General features: G+C 43.6%; 1 protein-coding gene across 7 annotated transcripts in view; it reads left to right on the top strand.

Moving 5' to 3' along the window:
- Positions 1–26,906, top strand: part of CTDSPL (CTD small phosphatase like) — a 112,992-nt gene that overhangs the window by 26,471 nt on the left and 59,615 nt on the right. The window contains exon 2 of one of the 7 annotated variants that reach the window (XM_075922870.1): positions 10,806–10,916. The exons of the other annotated variants lie outside the window; for them this stretch is intronic. The gene's annotated coding sequence lies outside the window, so the exon portion shown is untranslated. The remainder of the gene's footprint in view (positions 1–10,805; positions 10,917–26,906) is intronic. 7 annotated transcript variants of the gene reach the window in all.

The raw sequence follows: 26,906 nt of genomic DNA, 5'->3' as shown, positions 1-26,906 counted from the left end.
AAGGGAGAGTCGGGGGTGGGAGCCTGGTGTGATGCTGGGGGGCATGGGGGAGAGTGGAGGCCCAGCTGGGCTGTCCAGGGGGCCGGTAGTCAGTAAGCTGCTGTGCTGCAAGAGGAAGGAATGGGGCCCATCTGGGAAGCCTGGCACCTGGCTCATCTGTGTTGTGGCAGGGTGGGAGAAGACAGGAAGCCCAATGAGGCAGCAGGGCAGGGGGTGGGGCCAGAAATGACCTCCCTTCATCCAGCAAAATCTCTCATCTGGGACCAGTCAGGTCCTGAGGGTGCTGAACCAGGAAGGTCCAACCTGTACTCTGTTTTCAGTCCTGGTTGACCAATGTCAGTGTCTATTCTTTCTTCACACATGGGAACACTATCAGTTAAAAACTAATCTGTGTTTATATTATATTCCATCTTAAAAGATTCCAGAATACGCAAGTTAAAATGCAAAAACTACCTAGAAATTGCTGTTTTCATCATGGAAATGTAGTTCTCTCTGGAGAGAAATATATTAGCTAATTTTGACAATGGTTTTACAACATGAAGGGAAAAACATCAAGTTGAAACTGCATAATTTAAATAAGCAGCAATTACAATATTGTAAGTAGATGAGCATTAAAATTTGGTTAGGCCATTAGAATTAATACCTCTGCCCTTGAAAAAGTTCCCTTGGAATTTTTAATGACAAGTAGTCATGATGACCTCTGTTTGAACTTCTCCAGAAGACAGTAAGTAGCACGGTGACACCCTAACACCATGCTGAAGTAATAGTTCCGCTATGATTCAGATTAATGAATTGCTGTCATACCACTTTGTGCTTAACTAGATGTTATTCAGGGTCTTCCATCCATGTACAGATTGCGACTGCATACTCAGTAAGGCTGGATCTGACAGGACCACTGTATGAAATGGTATTTGTGCTGGCTTGAAGTTTCTCCTTTTGTATATTTTTGTACATGTACTTTTTATGATAGGTAATTTTAAAAGGCTCTTACTGTATAATATCTCAGGACTAAAGTCATTTGAGGTATTTTAATATGTCGTCTTTAACCTCACATTCTATTGCCATTTTCTTTTTAGTCACCCCATTTTACAAAGTCAGAGTGACATGCTCCCAAAAAGGCATAGAGTTGCATCTTTTAATGCTGATTTCTATTTCATTTCTTGGAGTTGGGGATATTTTTTTCATTAACATAATAATAATGGTTATTGACATTGTGCTTCCCTTCTACCTACTTTCCTCCCCCCCAAAAGTTAATTAGCATATCAATATCCTCTTAATTGAATGTGGTAGTGAAGAATAGAAGCTTAAAGGTAAATGTTTTCTTCTGCCTTAATCCATTAGTTGCAAATTGTCAGAGGTTGCAGAAACAGTTCAAATAAAAATCTTGTTATGGATATGGACTTCAAGTATTATTGTTTGTATAAGAGCGCATTCTTTAAAGGTATTAAAGTTGTGACAGCAAAATCAGTATAAACTTTTTTTACAAGTCTTTCAACTCCTAAATCAATTTCAGCCAGTAGTTTTGCCCTCAATTACTTTAGGTCTGGAGCTCCAGGCCAAGTGAGAAGGACAACCTGTTTTATACAATTTCAGAAGATTTATTCTTGAAGAATAAATACTGATTTTTGCTTGCCAAAATCCCCATAAGAATAAAGATTCCCAACGTTTTTATTTATCTCATTTCAATAGTAATTTTCAAAGTAGAATTTTACAGATGTAATATCTTTGAGTGATTTCCGTGCCCATTTAAGTCAATAGTCAAAAGTATTCAAACGTAAACATATATAGAGACATGTCAGTAAGGCTAGTTATCTACAAAATGCTGATGAAACTTTCATTTTTTTTACCTAAATTGAACATAATCTATTACAGTGTCCTTCATTTTATTACTGCAATACTAACTTATTCTTAAGACACCTCTACCTTTTGCTCTGGCTAAACTGCATTACTATAGCCAATTGCAAAAGACTCACTTTACGAAGAGTTAAGAAACCGTGCTGTTTTATGTTTCCTGTGTTATGTGGGAGTCAACCCTATCACTAGGAAATCAGTGGCATATTTCTATTTGTATTTTCCTTGCCCTATTAGTTCTTTGCTATGATGCTGTGGTTGGTTTTATATAAACATATTTTTAATCTTTGTAATATGATACTGTACCTATATACCGTAAAAGTTGGTGGCAAATCATTGCTGTAGATAGTTTTTAGATTAGCATGTAGTGTTATAACTATTAGTAGAGTTCAAGGCCAGGAAAATTATCGAGTCTGACTTTCTGTATAACAGAGTTCATAGAACTCCCCCAAAAATAATTCTTAGAGCATGACCTTTAGGAAAAAATATGTTCTTGATCATGATTATCATTATATTTACAACTGGTTTATTCAACTGAAGGAGATTTCTCCAAATGTAAAATAGCCGCTTAACTTGTACCAACCACACCTATCAGTTGGCAGACCCAAGACTCAGTTTATATCTGTGATATAACAAAATTATTACATAGCATTTTGTAAAACGTTAACAGTTGTTGCAAAAAGTTTGTAAGGAAGATTTTCTGATTTACTAAGGAAATTTTAGTACACTTCTGCAATATATTCTGCTTGGTCACCCATGTATAATTAAAATTATTAGGGTTGTCAATTGACATGCCTTAATGCCTGCGATTAACGCAGTCCAGGATTCATGCGTGAAATTTTTTAACACGTTAATTTCAGGCGTTAATGCTGCACTGCCCCTTTGAAGTGCCGCTGCGGGGACTCTAGCTGATCCCAGGCTCCATGCAGTGCTGCTCTGTTGAAACGCCTTGGTGGCGTTTCAAAGGGGAGGTGCGCGTGACTAATCACGGGATTAATTGCAATTAAATGTTTTAATTGCTTGACAGCCCTAAAAATTATTTATCCAAATCAAGTTGTTGTTTGCATCTTTTAAAATATGTTTTAATAGGCAAGAATCTCAGCCAACTAGCATCAAGGAGTGTGTGCGTGCGTGTGTGCAGCATCCGGAAGCTAAATCTAATCAGAAAGCACCCTTTCTGATATGGTAATGAAGACTTTTATCCAGTCAACACTGCTACTTAGTTTTCAGTGCTGATTGAGGGGAAGCTCTTTGCTGCAAAACCATTGTCAGTAATAGTTTGTGGCAAAAATGACTATTAAAATTCCTGTTGATGAATTATTGAGAAGTGCTCTATGTAAATCTCCTTTAAAATGGTAAGTAGAGAGAGAGCTTTCGAAAGAACTTCGAAGTATGTGATTTGATTTGGCTGGTGCAGGCATGTCTAGTCTATTTCCTAATATATACATGGCTCTGCTATGGACTCAGTTTAAACCAGGGACCAAATTGGAATCAGGAGAATAGTGGTGTTTTCTCAAGCTCCCTCAATAAATCTACCTCTGCCCACTTGAGACTCCAAAATGAGATGGTATTCTCAGTAGAACATGCAGTTCTTCTTATTTATGATTTTCCCAGTTCCTTGTGTGCTTTGTTTATCAATGAAAGTGGTTAATGTCTTCCCCAGATCAGTGGTTCTGAGGCACAGATGGCATAAGGACATTGGGCCAAATTCTGACAGACTGCATAAACCAGTGGTCCCCAACTTTTCGGGGCTGCCGGGCACCCGGGGGCGGGGCCACACACGTACCCGGGGTGGAGCCGTGCACTTGCCTGGGGTCAGGGCCACCCATACAGCATGCGCCCGGTGCTGGTGCCACCCAGCGCCGCACTCCCGGGGCCAGCGCCGCTCCTGTGCTGTGCGCCCAGGAGTGGGGCTGCCCATATGCCGTGCGCCGGGGCTGGAACAGCCCATGTGCCGCATGCCTGGGGGCGGGGCTGCCACCACCCGTGTGCTGCATCCCCAGAGCCGGTGCCACCCCTGTGCTGCGTGCCCAGGGGCCGGCACCACCCATATGCTGCATGCCCGGGGCCGGCACAGCCCTTGTTCCGTGCACCCGGGGGAGGGCTGCCCAAACGCCGTGTGCCCGGGGCCGGCGCTGCTTCTGTGCCACACGCCCACAGCCGAGGCCGCTCCTGTGCCGCGCGCCTGGGGCCAGCACAACCCTTGCACCCCGCACTCGGGGGCAGGGCCATCCAAACACTGCGCACCTGGGGGCAGGGACGCCCATGGGCTGCACGCCCGGGGCCGATGATGCCCATGCGCCCACGGGGTTGGCACCGCCCGTGCGCACGGGGGCGGGGCCAGCCCCGTTCACTTAGTGGGCACATAGAAATGGTGGGCACGGTGTTGGGGACTACTGGCATAAACCCACCTAGCATTAGGATCATAGCGAAGAAGTGTTCTACTTTAGATTACTTCAAAATCCAATGATTAGCTGTTCAAGAGTTTGCAGAGAGGTATTTTGGCATGCAATGTAGGTGTCGGTATGTAGTCCACATATTTATGCTCCTTGACCCGCCAGTGACTGAGGAATGACTGCTCAATGCAGATTTTTTGCTCCTGAAATGAGTAATTTGCTTGGGGTCTGGGTTGGGCTGATACCAGCAAATACCAATGTATATAAAAGATGCTTTTTTCAGCTTGCTTGTGTATACATTTTGAGAATTTTTGTGGTTCTGGCAATGTTCCCTTTAGATTTTCTTTGAGCGCTACAGTTTTGTCTTTGGGCAAATTTATGCTTTCCCTGGACAAAATGGATGAAGGGAGATGTAGACAGAGAGGATTTAACATATTGTGGGTGTTCAGGCATTGAGGGTGGGTGGGTGGATGTGTATATGTATGACTGAGAGGTGTGTAGGGAGCATCACTGCTGCCACCTCCAGACAGGGCTGAGGATGTCCCCGAAACCAACAGGTTTTCTGCACCCCCTTTTGTAAGGAGGCAGGGCTTCCTGTGTCCTGTCATGAAGAGAGATCAGTGAACAGGATACAGCAGGTGTTATAAGTGTCTAATCCATGTCCTTGCTGAGACTAAGTGGCAGTTTCTTACCTGGGTGGTATATCTAAGATTACTGTGGCTGGAAAGGTGTTGTGTTTTTTTGTTTTTTTTTTAAAGGTGGGAAGGGTAACATTTTATGTTGTTAAAAGGGACTTGAATTGCAAATGTTTCAATTTCTTACATAAATAAGGGTTTTCTTTAATTCATCTCCTAGAATAATGAGTAATATCATAGAATCATAGGACTGGAAGGGACCTCGAGAGGTCATCGAGTCCAGCCCCCCGCCCTCAAGGCAGGACCAAGCTCCGTCTACACCATCCCTGACAGATGTCTATCTAACCTGTTCTTAAATATCTCCAGAGAGGGAGATTCCACCACCTCCCTTGGCAATTTATTCCAATATTTGACCACCCTGACAGTTAGGAATTTTTTCCTAATGTCCAATCTAAACCTCCCCTGCTGCACTTTAAGCCCATTACTCCTTGTCCTGTCCTCAGAAACCAAGAGGAACAAATTTTCTCCTTCCTCCTTGTGACACCCTTTTAGATATTTGAAAACCGCTATCATGTCCCCCCTTAATCTTCTTTTTTCCAAACTAAACAAGCCCAGTTCACGAAGCCTGGCTTCATAGGTCATGTTCTCTAAACCTTTAATCATTCTTGTCGCTCTTCTCTGTACCCTTTCCAATTTCTCCACATCTTTCTTGAAATGTGGCGCCCAGAACTGGACACAGTACTCCAGCTGAGGCCTAACTAGTGCAGAGTAGAGCGGCAGAATGACTTCACGAGTTTTGCTTACAACACACCTGTTGATACAACCTAGAATCATATTTGCTTTTTTTGCAACAGCATCACACTGTTGACTCATATTCAACTTGTGGTCCACTATGACCCCTAGATCCCTTTCCGCCATGCTCCTTCCTAGACAGTCGCTTCCCATCTTGTATGTATGGAACTGATTGTTCCTTCCTAAGTGGAGCACTTTGCATTTCTCTTTATTAAACCTCATCCTGTTTACCTCTGACCATTTCTCTAACTTGCTAAGGTCATTTTGAATTATGTCCCTATCCTCCAAAGAAGTTGCAACCCCACCCAGTTTGGTGTCATCTGCAAACTTAATAAGCGTACTCTCTATCCCAATATCTACATCATTGATGAAGATATTGAACACTACGGGTCCCAAAACAGACCCTTGCGGAACTCCACTTGTTATCCCTTTCCAGCAGGATTTAGCGCCATTAACAACAACTCTCTGACTACGGTTATCCAGCCAATTATGTACCCACCTTATCGTGGCCCTATCTAAGTTATATTTGCCTAGTTTATCAATAAGAATATCATGCGAGACCGTGTCAAATGCCTTACTAAAGTCTAGGTATATGACATCCACCACTTCTCCCTTATCCACAAGGCTCGTTATCCTATCAAAGAAAGCTATCAGATTAGTTTGGCATGACTTGTTCTTCACAAACTCATGCTGGCTATTCCCTATCACTTTATTACCTTCCAAGTGTTTGCATATGATTTCCTTAATTACCTGCTCCATTATCTTCCCTGGGACAGACATTAAACTGACTGGTCTATAGTTTCCTGGGTTGTTCTTATTCCCCTTTTTATAGATGGGCACAATATTTGCCCATATAATAATATGGGTGTTAGCAATTTTTTTCTACAAATAGAGAAGAAATTCAGATCTTTGAGGAAAGTCAATAGGTTTTTTTCTTTTGTAACTGGAGAACGTGTCACTGAAAATCCTTTCAAATCCCTGGAATCTTCCAAGTAATAGTATTTTACGATTCATGCTCAGATTTCTTCCTCTTTCTCCTCTTCCCCAACCCCTTTTCATTCTTTGTTGCCTTATTGAGCTATTTGTGGAATGAGTGTACAAAGCAACAAATGTACTGGGTGACCCTACCAATTTCAAGAGGAACTATAATACCAAATATTGAGATGAACAGTGGTGGTATGTGTATCAAGAGGCTATCAAATAAACCATAATATCTAGCCTGTTGCACATTCATGATGCTTGAACTCAGAGAAGGCTGGTTCAGTACTACAAATACGTATCAGTCCATTAGTTCATACGGCGCACATACTAGTCCAGCCAGTGTGGTGATACATATCTGGTCACACAGAATACCCCAAATGCAACAGTTTGGCTGAACTATTTCAGTATCTGAGGGATCAAGATCTATTACAGGGATGTTAAAAAAGGATATTAAATTTCCATCAACTACTCGATTAGTCGATAAAGGATCACTAGGCTCTTACTACATTTAAACAGCAGAGGTGCACAGTGTCTGGGACCCAATGTGAGCTGGGACAGCTGAGCCCTGGCTTGTGCCATTTCCCCCACTGCGCTTCTGCCTCCCCTCCCCTCCCCATGGAGCAACAGAACCAGCTCCTGTTTCCTCCCTTTCTGCCTCTGATATGGTGGGCGGGGGGGGGGGGGGGGGAGGGAGAAGGGAGTGACTATTTGAATAGTGAGTTAACTACTCAATAAGTCTAGCCTAATTTATTGATGCCTGAAAAGGCTCTTAGCAGGTACTGAGGGCACTGGAGACACATTGGCTTAGTCCAGGGGTGGCCTCTGGTGCCCCAGCCTCATGGGGTAAGGGGAAACTGAGGTTCAGGGCTTCCTATAGACCAGATTTACTTTTCAGGGGTTCTGGAATTAGTGGATTTTATGGACCTCCTTAGGTTCTGGGATAGGGACAAAAATGAGGGGTAAGTGCGTGAGACACGGCTGCCAGCAAGTAGGATAAGGATGGGGTGCAGGATCTGGGTGGGAGCTGAGGTGTAGAAACAGGCTGGGAGTAGGGTGTCTGGCCAGGTGGAGGGAGCAGGAACAAGGGAGGGTGCAGCATATGGCCAGGAGAGAGGGTGTAAGAACAACGGAGGGTGTCAGAGGAAGCTGGGGCTGCTGGGTCTTGGGTGGGAGGAAATTGATGATATTGGGGTGGGCTGGGAGGGTCTGGACATGAGGGGGAACCTTACCGGCTTTATGCTCTTTTACTGCAAAGGCTGCAGCCACGCTGTGCCAGCTGCCCCGGAGAGAGGCCCCGCTTCCATGGCCACGTGGTCCCGGAGGCCAGAGACACCGCTGCTGCAGCCACACAGTCCAGGGCTGGCCCTGAGGCACCACAGCCACAGGCCACCCCGGAGGCACCCCTGCCACGGCCACAAGGTCTGCCCTGGAGGCGATGTGGCCCGGGGTCAGCCCTGGAGGTGCCACTAATGTAGCACTGCGGTCAGAGGCGCTGTGGCCACAGGCCTCCCCTGGAGATGCTGCGGCCTGGGGCCAGCCTCAGAAGTGCCGCTACGGCATCCCGGGGCTGGCATGGAGGTGCCGCTACTGTGGCCTGGAGCCGGCCCCCAAGGCATCTCTATCCCGGCCTGTGGCTAGCTCTAGAAGTGCCACTATCCTGGCCAGGCAGCTTGGGGCTGGCCCTGGAGGTGCCACTACCATGGCCAGGCGGCCTGGGACCGGGCCAGAAATGCTGCTACTGCAGCCAGGGGCCGGCCCCGGACTGCTACAGTGTTGAGAGATGAGGGAGGAGAAGGGTTAGTTTAAGGCCCACCCCCTGCCTCCCTGGTCGTCCTTATATCCTGATCCTTTTCTTTGGAAAAGTCCTGGCTGGATCATGGAATCGTGCAGTTCCATGGTGTTCGTGTTCTGCAAATTCACATGAATTGTAATTATTTTGTCTATACCTTCCCTCTTTCTCTTGACTGTCAGATTTAAACAGATTATGGCTCTCATACTTTACTGTCGAGCTATTGTGACTTTGAAGAAATTGGCTTGTGGGTATTATACAAAATTACAACACATTTCAGTAACAGTCTTATCGCAGAGTTTCATCGCTCCATTTATAGTATTGATTCACATAGCAGGACAATGATGTTCACTAGATTGGCTTTTCCTATACCTCAGAAGGCAAACTCTATACAAAATATATCATCATATAAATAGTGGTGAGTATGGGTTGTTACGTGGGGTGCAGTGTGTCACAACAAGTAGGGCTGGCCTTGCGGAAAATGGCGCCCTAGGCCAACTTCTATTTTGGCGCCCCTTGAGTTTAAGTATGTAGTAGTGTTAGTGAAAATTTCAGAAATAAATTGGCAATCTCAAAAGTTTTCATAAATGTACTCAAATTGACACACAAGTTGATTCAAATTTATTACAATAATAAAATGTCAAAAACGAAACATTAAACTAAACTAGGGGTAGGCAAAAGAGCCTTCACGGATTAGATACGCCTGCCAAGTGGGTTGATTTGGCCCATGGAGGCCCTGCCACTCCCCCCTTCCAGGACAATTAGGGCTTAGGGGGATAGTGGAGCGTGTGGTGCTTAATCAACCCTGGCAGTTGACTCTAAGCACTGAGGGCAGAGAGCAAGAGACTTTGCGCGCCCCCCCCATCCCCAGGTCAATTGGGTTTGGGGCTGGGGGAAGCGCATGAAGTCTCCTCCTTCCCTGCTCCCATCCTGCAGGGAGCAGGTGGCATTTCTACGTGCTGCATGCTCCTTGAAGGAAGGGGGCAGGGCAGGAGGAGATTTCATGTGCCTCCCCTGCCCCCAGGGTCTGATGGGCCTGGGGGGGCAGGGCATGAGTGATGTCTTCTCCTGCCCTGCAAGGGGTGTGGCGCTTCTAAGCACTGCACACTCCTTGCAGGATGGGAGCAGATCAGGAGGAGACTTCCCGTGCTTCCTCACCCCCCCCCCCCAAAGCTCTGATTGATAGTGGGGAAGGGAGGAGCACACCAAATCTCCTCCCACCGCCACGAGCATGGACATGGGCACCTAGAGGGAACTGCCAGCTGTTCAGAAGGGGGTGGGAAGCATAAAGTGTCCTGGCCCCGCCCCTTCCAGGGCAGCCCCAGGCCACTTCAGATATTTCTCTAGTGACTCCTGGTCAAAAATTATTGCCCACCCCTGCACTAAACTACTGAATAAGGACAAATACAACATGTTTTTCACCAAGATGCTAAGATTCAGAAGGCAGTGCTGTGCTGTGCTGTGCTGCTGCAAACTGTGACTTTGCTTGTGACAGGCGAGATTGTGAGCCACAGCATTCTCCATAGAGGGGTTGGAACTTGAGTCTGAGGAGAGGAAGGACAAGGCATGTCCTTGGGGCACCTGAAGGAAGCTGTTCAGTCCTTTGCTCCCCTGGGTGCGCAGGGCTTGCTATTCTCTCTGCCCCTTGGAAAGAGAATTGTCATTATCGGTGCTTCTTGGCCAAGCCCTTCCTTTAAGAGCTACACAGGGAGTGGATTATTGTAGATTAAATATTTACCCTAAAATATGAGGCATGGAAGGCAGGCTGCTCTTTTTGAATGGCATCTGACTATGAAATGAAATGAAGAACCTGAGTGTGTCACTCACCATTCAGTGGGTTCTTCCTCCAGAGTTTGAGCTGCTCTGCAGAAGCCCTGGCAGCTCCTTTGCCACAGCTGCACTTGCCCCTTTTCCCTAGTGCTTAGTCTGCAACTCAAGGCGAGCTGCATGCTGTCAGATGGGGGCTGCGTCTTGCCTGAGCCCATGTCCCTCCTGCAGCCCTTTGGCCTCTCCTGACTCACCAGGGTGTCATTTCAGATTTTTTGGGGACTTGGGAGGCAACTTTAACTGTGATTCCATAGGATACTTAGGCACCTGAAATCTCTAGGATTTTTTTTCCCAAATAACTTAGAAATTAGCTGTTGATTTCACAGTTAAAATATTTCTATCAGTAGTAATTATTTATAGATGGGCAAAGCAAGAAAAATGCTAATTGAGAACTTGTTAGGGTTAACATTCAGTAATATAAACGTCTGAAGTGAATATTAAATCAAGAAATCTTGTCTGGTATTAGGATATTTATTTTGTATTTCTTGACATGAGTTAATGACATTTAGTGGTTTTTGCTGGTTTTTGTTGTAGTACTGTCGGTGCCAGGATGAGAGCCACAAGATGAGTGAAGTAATCTCGTTAATTGGACCAAATATGGTTGGTGAAAGAGACTCTTTAGAACTCCAGAGAGCACTTCTCCAGGTCTGTGGAGCTCAAATGGGATAATCTCTCAATAACCAAAGCTGGTCCCAAATCAAAAAATATATTATCTCCCCCTCCTTGTCTCTCTGTTTGTATTTTAACAGCTGCAAAGCTTGAAATCTTTGACTCTCAACTTCTACTGTCCTAAAAAATTATTTGGCCTCTCTCCATAATCTCCCACAACTGTGAAAATTATAAAAAACCAAAAAGCTTAAAATGTATATTACACGAAGTTATATAAAATAAAAAGGTGCATTCTACCAAGCCTGTTTATAAGCCAGAGCAGCAGGGGTGAAGCATTGCAAAGGGGCTGAGGGAATGGCGCAGAACATAACCTGGAACATAATCTTGAATTCTTCCTGCCCTTCTAGCATTTAAAAATGAAGAGCCAGCTTTCTACATCAAATTCGTTTGCAAACAGGGTTGCCATAGATTATTCCGTTGAAATGGTAGAACACTGTGAAACAGAGCAGACCCATCTATTGGACTGTTTGGGGCAACTGTCCTGAGCCCCATGCTTTGGGGTGCCCAAGGAGCTTGGTGAAGAGGTGGAACTGCTTCTCCTGCACTAGGAATGTGAATGGTTAACTCATGGACTGGAGCAATCCCTAGCCTGCTGAGGGCAGGGGACTATTCTAGTCCTGTGGGACCCTCTGCAGGCAGGGATGCTCCAGCCTGGCCACGTTGGACTGAAGCGGTCCCCCTGCCTGTCCTTGTTTAATCAGTTAACCGGTTAATTGATTAACTAGGATTTTACATCCTTGCCCTACACTCACCAGAATGATGCAGCTGGGAGTCAAGGGAGCAAAGTAAGCTGGGGGCTGGGTCACTTTGCTTCTCTCACCCCATCCCCCACCAGAGCATGCAAGGGCGGGGTTGACCCCTGCAGACAGCTCCAGGCCTCCTGCTAGTCCCCTGGGATGAGTCATGCAGGAGTTGAGGGCCAGGGGCAGGGCCTGTGGTGGATGGGAGGGGGAGGGAAGGGGTTGTTCTGGGCCCCACACTATCCTAGGGATAGCCCTGCTGTGAAAATAAAATCATGCAAAACCAAGGTAATGGAATTAGGATCTTTTATCCTGTTCAGACAGCTTAGCATGAGTGAAGAATGTTAGTACATTCAGATTGGTTTAGTCAAATCTTTGTGGTAGGCTAGGTGCTGAGAAGGCAAATACGTTGGTAAAAATAAGAGCAGATGCAAAAGGATCTTAGCCCTACTTTAATAGACTGGGACCTCTGTTACTGTGGTGTTTTATATATACAGAATTTAAAGCAGTTAATTCTGAGCAATGTTTGTCTCTTTATGCTTGATAAATGATTGTTTAGTGATTCTTCAGCTTTTTTTAATCTTTCTTCCTCTCTACCCTCAGGAAAAAAGTAGGATCCCCCCCAGTGGTGGTTAAGTAGGTGGGAAGAGTTGGGGAAAACTTGCTACTATCCCATTTATTAGCCACATAATTCCATTGGGATTCTGTAATACTGTTTGAACTGTGTAACCAGGGACTTTTTTTTCTTCCTCCTAAAGTCAGCACTGAAATTCATAAGCGATTGCAGTACCAGCAGAAGCAAAAACTAGATTATCTTCTGTGAGAATACTTTTTGTAGTGATAGCTGTAATAGAGCAGAACTGAATGTTCAGGATTAAATTTGAGGCCCTGACTTCCTGTGTAGGGGAAACAGAGCATTTATGAACAGTGTAGACTTGCCAAAAGGAAAAAAGAGTAATTGGACAAACATAGAATATTCAGTTTACTCTGGCATCTGCCAGCAACTGCTGAGTGGACTTCCTGCCTTGGGATAACGCTGACATTTTGGGCAGTCTCTGTCTGTGTGAAGTTGCCCTTTAACTACACTGAAAACAGCTGTTGTTTAGATGACAAAAGCCAGTTAATAAAATTGTTTGGCAGTTTATCATGATTTTAACAGTTCTAAAAGCAATCTGCTTTTACATTTTAAAAGGGTTGAGCAAGAGAGCTACCTATATGATTGTTTATTAAGAAGTTCTGTTAATTCTTTATGTAAAATCATTATTCTAATTAAGGGAAAATTAGAAATGTAGGAATATGGAAGTTATTGAAAAAATGGCATAAGGAATGAGTGGTTTTTACTTTGAAAACTATTAATTTTCTTACCCTTTTCCCCTGAATTGGTGAATCAGTGTTTTACTGGATTAAATTTACTATTATAAATGCACAATTTAAGGACTTATTTCCAAAGACGGCTGTTAAGCATTTGTATCACCTCTCTGCATTACAGATCCATGTCACTGCCTCTGTTAGTGAGTGCAGAGCTCTGTCTCTGCTCTCCATGAGCCTTTATTTTTTCCTGCTTCTGGCTAACCTTTCCTGCCAGGAAGACACTTTCAGAAAGCCAGAGAGGAAAGGAAAGCAACAAGGAACCCTTCAGCCCTTGGATTTAGCATCTTTGGGATCCCTTCCAAAGCACAGAATTACTCCAGATTTCAAAACAGGGACAAGGGTGCTGGTGGATGATTTGGTAGGGGGCAGGAGCAAGATGCTGATTGGGGCAGGGGTCTGGCCAGGGGGGAGGAGACAGGGACAGCTTGGCCAGTACCTGGGGGTCCCGCAACTGTGCGCCAGATCCAGCATCTCAGGAAGCATGTGCACTGCTCCTCCTCTCCCCACAACAGCAGGCAAGCTTCCTGAGAAGTCAGATCTGGCGCACAGCCGTGGGACTTCTCCTTGCCTGCCCCCCACCACAGGAAAGCACGCAGGTAGCCAGCATGGGGAAGGAAGTCCCACGGCTGCGCACTAGAGCCAGTGTCTCAGGAAGCGCACCAGCTATTTTGGGGAGGGGCGAAGCAGCTCACGTGCTTCCTGAGATACCGGATCTGGCATGCAGCCACGAGACTTCCTTCGCCCCTCCACCCTGCAGGAAACTGGCGCTACCTCCATTTTCACAGGAGGTTGTAGCTCCAGCACAGGCTCCTTTTTGGGGGTGGGGGAGAACAAGGAGAGGCTGGGAACACCTGGCGATTGACTGGTTGTACCCCCGCAATCGACCAGTCGATCACCATCAATAGGTTGGTGACTACGGGTCTAGATGGTACTGGGTCCTGCCGTGAGGACAGGGGACTGGACTTATGACCTCTTGAGGTCCCTTCCAGTTCTAGTGTTCTGTGTTCTATGATTCCTTGTCTAGGGCAACCTTGTTCCAGTTCACTTTAATGGAGTTCACTTCTCGGTGAGTCTCTGGAAAGAGCATTTATATTACTCTGATTCCTAATGCAGTATTGCCAGTCATAAGAGTTAAGGAATAATGAGTCTGGCTTAAAGTGATGAGATTAAAAAACCCATATGTTGAGGGTGCATTTTATCAGTAGTTAATTGTATTTACTTTCTTGTTTTTGAGTCTTTAGGGCTCACATCTTTGAGTTTATCTGCACAACCATCAGGGTTAAGACTTTTTCAAATGAAAGCTGTGATTCTGGTGTAGGGTTTTAGAACAACACAACTATTTAGAGATGGAATCACAAGAGTTAGCAATACTGCAGAAGACTCTTTTTTCCTCCTATATGACACTTCATTGGCATACAGATTTCCAACCAATTTCCAGTCATAGCTGTTTTGCCCCATGTAGCTTTGCAAGGGAGTGCTTGCTCAAAGTTGTTCCATTTGTTTTGCTTCATTTCTGAGGTCCCATAATTTTATTTGGTGTCGCTTGTATTTTAATTTTATGAAGGTGCTTGTGACATCATCCAGAGTATATCTAGACTGATGAACAGCTGTGTTCTCTCAATTTCCCAACTTGGAGTGCCTTTTACATTGCTTTGCTGTTGAGAGCAATCACTCCTGGTTTGCTATCACAGCTTTCAGCATGTAAATCATTTCTAGCTATGCTATCGCAAGTCATTCATGAATAACGCTGCAGTGCAACATCAGAAAACTCCCAGTCCTAGACTTCCCCCAGAAATATGTGCCTTGTACTGCCTAGCACTCTTCTGGACAATATAAGCTTATATTAAGTTAGTCATTTATTCATAGAAAATAAGCACAAATCTTGTTATCCCAAATGCATTTTCTCCTAACACTTCAATCCCAATACACTGGTTTAGATAAAACAATAAACAAATTTATAAACTAAAGAAAGGTAAACTTTAAGTAACTGCAAGTAATGAGGCATTCAAGTCAGAATTGGTTGTTAGAAAATAAAAGGTAAAATGCACTAACACCTAACTTAACCAGTTAAGTGGATGCAAAGAAAAGGTCTGTCACACTTGTTTCAGCAGTCTTATTGGCTGAGCATGTTTGATTCCGGATCTCTCTCCCAGTTGAATGCTGCTTCTTTTCTTCAGAGGTTGGTAATGCTGTGGATAGAAAGTAAGGTAGAGATGATTTGGTGCATCTGTCCACTCTTCTTTATAACACTTTTTCTTGCACAACAGTGAATTTCTAGGACGGGTAAACTGTGGTCAGGAACTTTAATCCGTATCTTTATCAAAATGTAAATTTTTTTATTTTATTTTTTTGGCATACACTCTCTTCTACCAACCAAAGGCCATTTAATCAGGTCCTACTGATTGGGTCCATTTGATCTCACTGATGGGTTAGCTAGCTGTCTGGAGAATTTGTTTGTGACTGCCCTCTAGAAAGTGTTGAAACACGTCTTTGGTAATATGTTAAGAGTGGACTGTATAATGGATCGTATAATGTTTCAACATACATTTTACTAGAAAAACAACAATCATGAGTTTTTAAATTATACCTTACACTGTGTGCTTTGTACAGAATTTAATGAAGTCTTATAAAAAGGATGAATATATGGGTACCAGTGTTCCCTCTAACATTTCCATCCTTGGGTGAGTTGAATTTTCTTGTGTGAAACACTAATATTGAGGTAATATGAGGCTTTGTACCACCAAAACAAAAAAACTAGGTATAAAAATATATTTTAAGCAGTTTGCACATATGGAAGACAAAAAAAAGAAAACAAGGAATAATTAATGAGGAGCAATGCTTAAGACAGAGGTGGGCAATAATTTTTTAAGGGGGGGGGCACACTTCATAAATTTTTGAAGTGGTTGCAGGCTGCTCCGGAAGGTGGAAGGGGTGGGATCTTTAAATAGCAGGAGTTGAAAGGGCTTGCTCCCAGGCTACGCATTAGCTGGTTTCTGGGCAGCTGCCAGGCAATGCGGTAGCAGCCGCCCAGCAGGCACGAGCCCTTTAAATAGAAGCAGTTGAAAGGGCTCGCGCCTTCCCGGCGGCTCCCAGACAACGTGTTAGCGGTGGGGCCAGAAGGCTGCAAGACATTTCAACTGCTTCTGTTAAAAGGGCTTGTGTTTTAGCAGCTGCCTGGAGGGAACAAGCCTTTTAAATAGAAGGAATTGAAAGGGCTCACAGCTTCCGGCCCCACCGCTAACGCATTGCCTGGCAGTCGCTGGGAGTGCACAAGTCCTTTAAATAGCAGGATTTGAAAGGGCTTGCAGCTCCCCAGAGGCTCCCAGGCAGCGTTTTAGAAGGTAGGGCCGGGAGCTGCTATGACAGATGAAAGTGCTAGATGAGCCAGACCCTGTCTGCTGATAGCCTCTTGCCCAGCCCTGGCTTAAGATGTTTATTTAATATCAAATAAAAAGAAAATTAGCACTATTTTTGGACTACATATATTTCATCATCCTTTCTAACAACTCAAGCTAGTAAACACACCATAATGGAGCGTACTGAAAACAGCTATATAAATAAATCAAAGATATGGCCATTAAGTAAAAACATAAAAAATATGCACCAGAGCCGCAGTTTAACAACTTACTTCTGTAGACCATGAATCGTCAGAATCTCAACAAAAGTTGCTCACAAAAAATGATGCATCTGCCAAAATATTAGCATACTATAGACAGTTCACAAAACTGTCCCTCTTGCATGCAGTTGACATAGCTCAACTTTAAGACGCTAAAAAATAGAAATAGTGATGCCCTGAGTCAAATAGAAATAGTGATGCCCTCCTTGCAAATATTAATACGATATTTACTGCCACTGGAAAGAAGAGTAAAAAGCATCGAGGCATATAGTTTCTCTGGGATGTCAACTCTTAATTTGATAGTGCACAAACATAGAACACTAAAAAAAGTAATAAAACAACACAGACAGCAAACAAAGCCACAAACAACCACTGATAATAGGAAGGGGGGAAGTAAAACATCAGGAGGTTGACTATGGGCATTTTAAATGAATATTTAGGATCCATACTATGCAAGTGAAACAGAGGCTTGTAAAAACAACAGTTCTTCTGTTCTGAAACTTTCACATTGTGTCAGACTCAGAGTAGAAGTCTCAGAATGCATTAACATACGGCTTCAGAGTTTGTAGACAGATCCATTCTTCAAAGAGCTTGCAAATAAGGTCTTCATCCTACAAAACATCTAGCATGACACCTAGTGCTTGCTACTTCTTACTGACTCATAAAAGCCAGATCATCCAGATAGCCTTAATGTTAATGCTCGTTACCAAACAAATTATAACACTTAATGGAAATCATTTGTCTGGAATCCAATTCTTATTGAAAGGCCAAAAAATATAGGATATAAAAAAAATTAAGATCAGAGTTTTCAGATATCTGTAACACTCCAAAACATTGTTAAAAGAATCCTTTTCTTTCTTACCTTATGAACACCTATGTAAACTTTGTTTATAGAATCATAGAATCATAGAATAATAGGACTGGAAGGGACCTCGAGAGGTCATCGAGTCCAGCCCCCCGCCCTCAAGGCAGGATCAAGCTCCGTCTACACCATCCCTGACAGATGTCTATCTAACCTGAAGTATAATCATGCAAATGTCATAATCTAGGGCTGTCCACAGCCTTACTCCTTATCTGCAAAAGCAGCCTACGTGCTTTACAATAGAAAAACACTAATACAAGTGAAGTCAGATCCTGCATTAACATCTGCTAATGCAGAATCTTGCCCTCCTTATTTCTTTGCTCTGTATCTGTCTCCTTCCAAACAAACTAAATTTTAGCCTAGGCTGTTTAACGTCTCTGGACAGTGGCTACCTGTAAACAAGGTCAACGTGGCCAAAAGCAAGCTCTTTCTTTCCCTCCTAGTGCTAGGTAAAAATATTTTCTTGTAGAACTACGAGGATTCACCATTTTGTATTTTGCTCTACAAGTCTAACTGTGGAAAATAGCAGGTTGCTACGTTAGTTTCCCCCTCCCAATCATATTTTTTCCTGGCATATTTTAGATCTTATAATTATGTCACCAATCATCTGGTAATTAATACCAACTCCTCCTCACTCCAACTTTGAAAAGGAAAGATGTGCTTTTACTAAACTCCTTCTGATGTACTGAGACAACAATTTCCCCAGCAGCACCCCATCTCCCATGTAGCCAGAGAAATAGGACTCACTAAATAGCTGTGCCATGACCCAATTTACAGGGAACACTGGTGCAGACTGTCGCTGGACCAGGGAAGGTCAATTCCCCACACATGCAGCTGGGCTAGGTTTGGTTCCTGGACCCATATGCTGCCCACCACTATCCCTACCGACAGCCCCCCCAGACTGGCTGCTGTCACTTGCCCCACTCAGGCTGTTGGCCCTGGATGGCCTCCTGGACAGGCTCCCAGTGGGGTGGTCCTGGGCTCCAGCAGGCTCCTGGCTCCACTCCTGGCCCCAGCTGCCGCCCCTGCCTGGACTGGCCTTTGTCATCCACCCCATTTAGGTGGCTGGCCCTGGACCTGGACTCCCACAGCCAGCAGCTGGCCCCACTGGGGCTGCTGCCCCCCTCAGATACTAGCCCCCCAGAATGGCCGCTGACACCTGCCCCACTCAGATTGCTGGCCTCAGGCTCCTAGGTGCCGATCCCAACCAGGCTGCTGGCCTCAGGCTCATGCACGGCCCTTCTTCATGAGTCCCAGCCACTCCATGGTGGGGGAGAGAGAACACAACACCTCTCACACATCTCTCGGGAGTCCTGCTGCCCCATGGTTGGGAATTGATGCCCTATACATATGTATTGTAATATAGCGCATAATAATTGCAAGCAATGATTCCTTTGCCGGGAGCTTCAAGCTAAGAGGGCTTTTCAAATCTATAATAGAAAAAATGTACAGCTGTGCAAGGTGGGATAAAGCTACTGAACTGTAATGTTTTTCCTCAGTGAAGGATTTGTGGTACATGTGGTAGTGTAGTTGGCTATACAATTAACTGATAAGCCTAGACTCATTGGTTAATCTTGTTGACTACACACATTTCCCCTCCCCCTTGCTGCCTCTGCAAGGAGAGGAGGAAGTGGGAGCTGGCTTAAAATCCAGTTCCTCCCCATACCAGCTTTGCAGTGCCACCTTCCCCCATGCTGCTTCCTCTATCAGAGGCAGCAGCGCAGTGGGAGAGGGCAGAAAGTCTGCTTTATGGCAGCAGCCTCTGTCTGAGGGAGCTTGAACCTCTATGGGCAAGGGCTTCTACTGCCCCATGCTGCTGCCTCTTACACAGAGGTAGCAGAGCAGGGCAGCAGACAGCCAGTCTGCATGGGGATCTGGTTTTTTAAATGGCTCCCCTAACAGATTGGCTCCTGCCTGACACCCCACGCTACTGCCTCTGATACGGAGGCAGCAGTGTGGGGATGGCAGGGGTCTCCCCAAGAGTGGAACAGGAGCGCACTGGCTGCTGGCCCTGCCCCTAGAAACCATAGAATAGTCATGTAATCGATAAGCATTTGTGCCATTAGGTGATTATTCAGTTACCTGATATCTAACATCCCTAATATGTGGCTGGATTCTTGGCTTCATGGTGTGATGGAACTTTTGTTTCTCGAGCATGGGCAGGACCTTTGCTGCCAGAGATGTTGGTAATAAAATATAGAGCCTCCCTCTTGGATGAATGGATGAAGCTGTGCTATACTTTGTGCTAGAGCTGGGTCTTTTAGATGCCTTGAATGGAAGATTAGTAGCAGCTTCTTCTTGAATAGCAGAAATCCAGTTCTGATTAATATGAGAGAGAATCTCCTTGATATAGGGACCACTTGTGGTCTGGTACAAAGAAGTCTGCAATTCTCTGCCAGCTTAGTGGTGAGCAGGAATATTTTTGTGGCAGAACTCATTCCCATATCACCAGGACTTCCCAATGCAGTAGATATGGTGTGATAGCTCTTTATTAGTTCATGTGGTGGATTTATAGAAAGCACAAGACCCACTACTGGGAATTCTCTGAGGGTGGTAACTTTAAGGCATAAAGTTGCATAATCTCTTTTCAGTATTTTATGCATTTCATTAGACTTATTTTCAGGAAATATCACTGGTATTTTATGCATTCATGAATTACAGATCTTGCCTCATGAAGTTTCAGATAAATGATGGATTTTTTAAAAATTGCTTTTGTAATGGTACTGTAACACTGGTTGCAGTGACGTCCAGACTTCATTGATAAGTGTTACATTAATGTACCTTAAAATCTAATATAAGGGCACGTTTAAAAAAGTCATATGGGTGATGAATTGAATTTCACCCTTTAGATCAGATGGTATTTTCGCCTTTATTTACTCTGCTTTTGATGGCATTGATGAATATATATCTGTTAGAGATGGAATAGGATAACCATTTACCTTGGTTACCGTGAATAGTTATGCACAGGTTCCCGACTTGTTCCTAGGGAGCCAGCTGCTACCCCATGCTGCTGGCTCTGTATCAGAGCCTGCAGCGTGGGGTGGCAGCCAACTCCCTGGGAGCGGGCCTGCAAGCAGGAGCTGGTGCGCATCAAGAGCCAGCTTTTAAGGTGGCTCTCAGGGAGCCAGCTATCACCCCACCCTACTGCCTCTGATATAGAAGCAGAAGTGCAGGATGGCAGCCAGCACACACCAGCTCCCGAGGAACTGGCTGCCGCTCCATGCTGCAAATGCGTGTAACTGCTGAAATTTTCACTGGTTACACAGTTACCCAATTATCTGCTTTTTAACATCCCTAATATCTGTAGCCAAGTATTCTGCAAGATAAACTTTCTAAAGATTCATAGTCATTTTGTATTTAAATGTGGTCGCTTTCAAGTTAAAATGCTGTATATTATATATACAACTGATTGTTTTCCTGGATGTTTCCATTCATAGCTAGAGTTGATGGCAACAATTATTATTTAATATTTTAAGTAACAGGAAAATCAAGTAATGACATTGTACATCGTTGTGAATAAAACAATGTTTTCTTACTGAGTGACTAACCTCCTGCATTACCTGTTACCCAGAAGAAGCTTTAGTGCTGGTATGAAATCTTCTGCAGTCCTCTGAGCCCAAAGCTGAGGATATTAGTAACAGGTCAAAATAGCTTGATGGCCTAGCTGTCTTTGCAAACACGATTAGGCCTGTGTTGCAGTTGTTTTTGCCTGCAACTGAATTGTCAGTGTAACAGAAAAAAGCTGTGTACTAAAGGAAGCATTTTGGTGTCTTGAACAGCTTCACTGGAGACAGATTCCCTTCTCCCTCACCTCCCCCCTTTCCGCCCTTTAATTGCCTTATTTTGTATAATGAAAACAAATAGTTTTCTCTCTTATGTGGTGGTCTGAATTTATCAAGAATTTATAAAAACACAGATGCTTCTTAAAGTTCGGAAAAGGATTCCTAAAAGTTATGTAAATCTTGTTCTTTATCATGCCAAATGCAACCTCCTGTCCTGCATGTTGCTTCTGTTTTAACTGTATGTTCTTGGTATTCACTGTGTAACCCATTCTATTTTGAGAATTCTACAAGTCCAAGGATGTTGAAAAGTGTTGGGTATTCTTTAATCCCAAGCATCCAGAGTCAGAAGATCCGAGAATTAACATTTTGGAAGTTTCTTCTTGGGAACCAGCAGAAAATGACAGTTGCAGAAAGTATTAAATACTAAGCTGTTTTTACCTACAGTCATATTTAAGATGGAAGGGCTGCTGTCACTGACTGTAAATAAGTTAATTTAGGTAAATTAGGCTAGGTCTACACTATAGCCTCTTTTCAGAAAAATCTACACAAATTGTGCTCCGCAATTTGCGTAGCTTTTTCTGATGCTTTTCTGGAAGAGGCAGGGCCAAATGGCGCAAAAGCCTCCTCTTTTGGAGGAGCCCTTATTCCTCGTAGAACGAGTTATACAAGGCTCCCTGAAAGTGTGTGTTTGCTCATCCGCAAAAAAAAAGGAAGAACAAATGTGTTCCCTGGATGTGTCGGAAAAATCCCAGAGTCTTAGACATACCCTTAAAGATGGGAGGTTATGTATTTTGATATAAAGCAATACCATTTTACTGTAGAGAATTCTCGGGATTCATAGAATGCAGCAAGTTAACAGAGCACTTTATCTGTGCTTTTTATGGTATTTTTGCCTTTATTGTGCTTTGGTGCTGCCAACACAAATGATCAAGGATGAAACCAAAATATTAATCACAATTTTAAAATGGCAGAGAGAGATTATCTCTGGCTCTCTTTTCTTCCTCCATGGGTAGTTAGTTGAGCAGTGATCACAATAGACAAAAATAAACATCATTTAGGTGTGTTAAACTTAAAATGGGCATATTACATCCCTCATTAAAAGAGGGGGGAAAAAGGCCACTGCACCTTTAAATTACCATGCTCCTCACTCCCTCCACCCTCGCAAATGCCACTGGCCTTCCGTCCAAGGAAAGCAGAAAATACCAGACATTTTACGTGTCCGGTATTCTTTGTTTGTTTGTGTTTTAACCCAACGGAAGGCCAAAATACCAAACTGTCCGGATGAAAACTGGACACCTGGCAATCCTATTTGGGAAACTGACTGAGAGTTGAAAAAGAAGAAAAGCTTATTTTCCTCTTCCGCTCTGTAAATAGAAACTGTGTGTGAGAGCATGAGGCATACTATTCTAAAATCTTCAGGGACATGATGACCAGAAACAGTTGAGCCACATCTTCACTTGCTGGAGGATCGATGCTCTAGTGATGATCCTCTGAGGTTCGATTTAGTGGATTTAGTAAAAACCCACTATATTGAATAATGAAGATGCCCTCGTTAGTGCCAGTATTCCTCGCTATCATAAGGAGTAAGGGAAGCTGATGGGATCATTTCTCCAGTCAACTTCCTGCTATGGGGCTGCCCCAGAAAATCAATGCAATGTATATAGCTGGAGTTGAGTATCTTGCATTGATTTTTCTCTGCCAGTGTAGACCTGGCCTTAGTTCAGTTCAGTAGTTTAATGTATCCATCACTTTTAAATGCAAAACATGTAAATACTTTATGTTGTCTAGCACATTTCAGATAGATTTATATAATAAAAGATCTTAAATGCTGTTTCTGTGCATTTTAAATGAATGCCAGTTAGAGATATAATAGTGTAGTCAATTAACCAATTAACCGATAAACAAAAGCTTAACAGTTAATGCAATAGACTACATGCATTCTCCCCTCCCCCAGGTAAATTTTTAAGTAGGCTGGTCAGTAGCCCAGCCCAGCCCCAGCTTGCGCCAGGTCCAAGATCTACTCCTGCTGTGGTTCTGCATTTAAAGTGTATCAGGAGCCAGGCAAGTAGGTAGCCTGACTCAATTCCAGCTTGCACCGAGTCTGGGAGATAGACACCCTCCCCTCCCCCACTGTTGCGCGCCCCCCGTGGACAGGGGCTACTGCTGCCACCCCACGCTGCTGCCTCTGATGTAGAGGCAGCAGCACAGAGCGACAGGCAGCTGGTCCATGAGGGGAGCTGGTATTTAAACCGGCTTCCTTCACAGACCAGCTCCTGCCTGGCACCCCATGGTGCTGCTTCTGATACAGAGGTGGCAGGGGGCTCCTTGGCAATGGGGCCGGAGCACACTGGCTGCTGGTCCCACCCCCAGGGACTGTAGAATAGTTGAGTAAACAATAAGAATTAATGAGGTTAATCAACTGTTCAGTTAACTGATATTTAACATCCCTAATGCCAATTTACGTCCAAACACAACATGTAAAAAATTAAACTAGTAAAAATGCCATTAATTTTCTAATTTAATAAAAATGCAAATGTTAAACATCTGAATTAATGTTAAGCTATACAATTGCTTTAAAGTGTGTGTGTGTATGTGTGTGTGTGTGTATAAATAAATTAAATAAAATCCTTCTGCAGAATATAGAAATTATTACCACATTTATTGAAAAGGCTTTATTCAGTGACAAAGCAAAGTTTTTCTGGTTACTAATCAATGAAAATAACTAGAATAAAATACAAAATAAAATTAAAATCGGTGGTTTCAATCATTGCACCCTGATTTCAATACTTACTCTGTAGACAGAATTGCGAAGTCTTGTGACATTTCTGAATGCCATGATTTTATGGCATTAGGCTTGACTCTTGATTTTTTTAGTCTGTCTGTACAATGCATGATTTCTGCCTGAACTTTAAGGGATGCTACATTTCTGACTGTAGGTACCAAAAGCTGCTATTGGAAGACCAGGTCTCGGGCTTTGATTCCACTTCTGTCACCTATAGCAACTGCTGCTTAATTAAGTGTCTTGCTGCTTCCTTTGCCTATGCTGTCTATACTTTCCATGGGAACTTTTAGCCTGGGCTTCAAGTAGAGAAGCATGGAGCTGGCTCAACGTCCGTTCTTACCTGTCCTCTCCCTCGCTGCAGTACTAAGTGGAGATGAGAGAAACAGAAGTGAGCAGGAAGATGTGAGTTGAGGCTCCAGAACAAGGTGGCAGGTAGCCACAGCCCCATCACTTTTTACTGGCTGTAAGAGTGAGCAATGGGAGGAGAAGCAAAGAGGAGCTAGCAGAGGTAGGGGCAGTGTGGTGGAACGGCCTTGGGAAGGGATGCTGCAGCAGTATGTGTTCACAATTCTGGCATAAATGGGTCCCTCCCTTTTAGGGAGCTTACACCACACCTAGTTGGGAAAGAAAAGGAACCAACCAAAGGCAGTGTGAGTTAGGCTTAAAACAAGTATTTTTTTTCCTCACATGATTTATTTTGAAGTCATGAATGTGGCAATGCCATATAAGGAGGATGCCAAGTGATTACAGTGTCAGACTGCTCTGTCTTGTGCTGTAGCAGAAGAATCCCACCTGCTATGTAGATGCTAAAAAGAAACAGCCTGCCAGAATGGCCTGGAGGAAACATTATTTTAAGAATCCCAGGTCTCTATGATACCAACAATGAAGCCGGAAAAAAGCGTCTAGACTGGCGCGATCCTCCGGAATAAAGCCCTTTTCCGGAGGATCTCTTATTCCTACTTTCAAGCACCAGTCTAGACGCTTTTTTCCGGCTTTTCCCCAAGCCGGAAAAAAAGCGGCGGCCATGTTTATTTAAATCCCGCGGGGGATATTTAAATCCCCCGCGGATTTCCCTATTCTAACTTACCTGCTTTGCATGACTTTTCCGGAATTAGGGGCCAGTCTAGACGTAGCCAGGGAGAATAGCCTTCTTATAACTTTTAATCACACTGGATTTAGCCTTTTCTTTACTGTAATATTGTATTCCAGGACCTGAATAAGATGACATCAGCAGCTGATTGAGTTTTGTCTTTTTGGGATAGCTCCTTATTTAGCATAGGGGAATAATAAACCATTGTACTCTTCAATGGTTGTTTAAAAACATTTTTAAAGGTAGGTCATAATAGTGTCTTAAAATATTTCCTTTTTGCTTTATAAAATGCACTCAATTACATGACAGAGAGAGAGAAAAAATAAGATCAGAGTGTCTTCTGTTCTTTGGTGCCTGTGTTTTCTCTGTAACAAATGTAGATCTGCTCAAAACTTAGACTTTCTGTGAAATTGGATCAGAAGTTACTTGGAGAAAGGGACTCTAGCTGCTATTTGTACAGCTCGGTGCATACTTTTGCCTTTGTAAAACTGAAGCTTTTTCCAAGACCGTATCATAGCAAGGATACATTGATAGGCAAAAGGTGGGTATTGCAAACAGAAAACATGCAACTTGAAACATTTTTTGAACCTATGCCTCCCTATAAAGCAAACCAGACTAGTTATTTCATAAAAAGAAGCTGTGGGAATATAAAGGAAGGTTAATGCAGCTGAGAGATGCTAGGGCATAAGAATTAAACCCAACAACCCTGAATTCTAATTGGAGATTAGTTACTGGCTTTTAGGATGCATACTTCTATGTCCTGGGTTGACCTGTGTGCTATAAATGGAAGATTTAGTAGAGCAGTATCATTGCCTTCAGCACAGAACTGTAGAGGATTTACCAACTTTGTATCAGGTAATTATAGCAGCATGTTAGGGATCTGGATTCATACATTTTCCCCTGAAGATTCTTTCCAAAATGAGGGCTTTTGATCTTTGGCTTGTCCCAGCAATATCCTCTGGGAACAAACTGAGGGAACAGTAAGTCTGGGTGGAAAAATGTAACCTTTCTTGATAAAGGGAACTTTGTAGCAATGAAGTACTGTACTTTTGCTCTAGTAAATACCAGATTAGAAAAGGAGATATTCTTTCTGTCTAGGGATACCCCCAAACAGAGGAGAAGAATGGGAAAGTTAATAATTCTTCAGTGTTTTTTCAACTTTGATGTTCTACATGTTGTATTACAACGTTGGGGGACTGAATTAACGTAGTGATTTCTCTGTTTATTTGCCCTGATTTTAGCAATAAGATATACTCCCATGTATCTTATTGCTAAAATCAGGGCAAATAAATTAAAGTTTGTGCGGAATAAGTATTTGGGGGAAAGGTAGTTGGAGGAAGAAAAGAAGGATATATCCTTTCAGATTACATAGTCTTGACTACTGGTGTGGAATTTTTCAAGCTGAGAAATGGATGCTAAATGCTGATCAGATGAGTAAACTTGTATATTTGATATGTGCGATGAAAAGAATTCAGCTTGATTTTGAAAGCCTTGTCTGAGAACCCCATTAGACTCAGTGATGATAGAGTTGATGTCAAGATGCAGCTCTCTTCAGCTCTGCTGCTGCTTGGTTCAGTCCCACAAAATCAGCACTACTGATGCCCAGTCCTGCCAGCTCACCTCTTCTATACTTACACAATTAAAGTGCAGCCATGGGAGTGATTTTAAAGTGGAAGTATGGCCACAGCAGCAACACTGGGAGAGCGCTCTTCCAGTGCTATAC

Source organism: Pelodiscus sinensis, chromosome 2 (assembly GCF_049634645.1).
Source record: "Pelodiscus sinensis isolate JC-2024 chromosome 2, ASM4963464v1, whole genome shotgun sequence".
Classification (NCBI taxonomy): Eukaryota; Metazoa; Chordata; order Testudines; family Trionychidae; genus Pelodiscus; species Pelodiscus sinensis.
The sequence above is the reverse complement of the archived record's forward strand: the minus strand, read 5'-3'. Positions and strand labels throughout refer to the sequence as shown.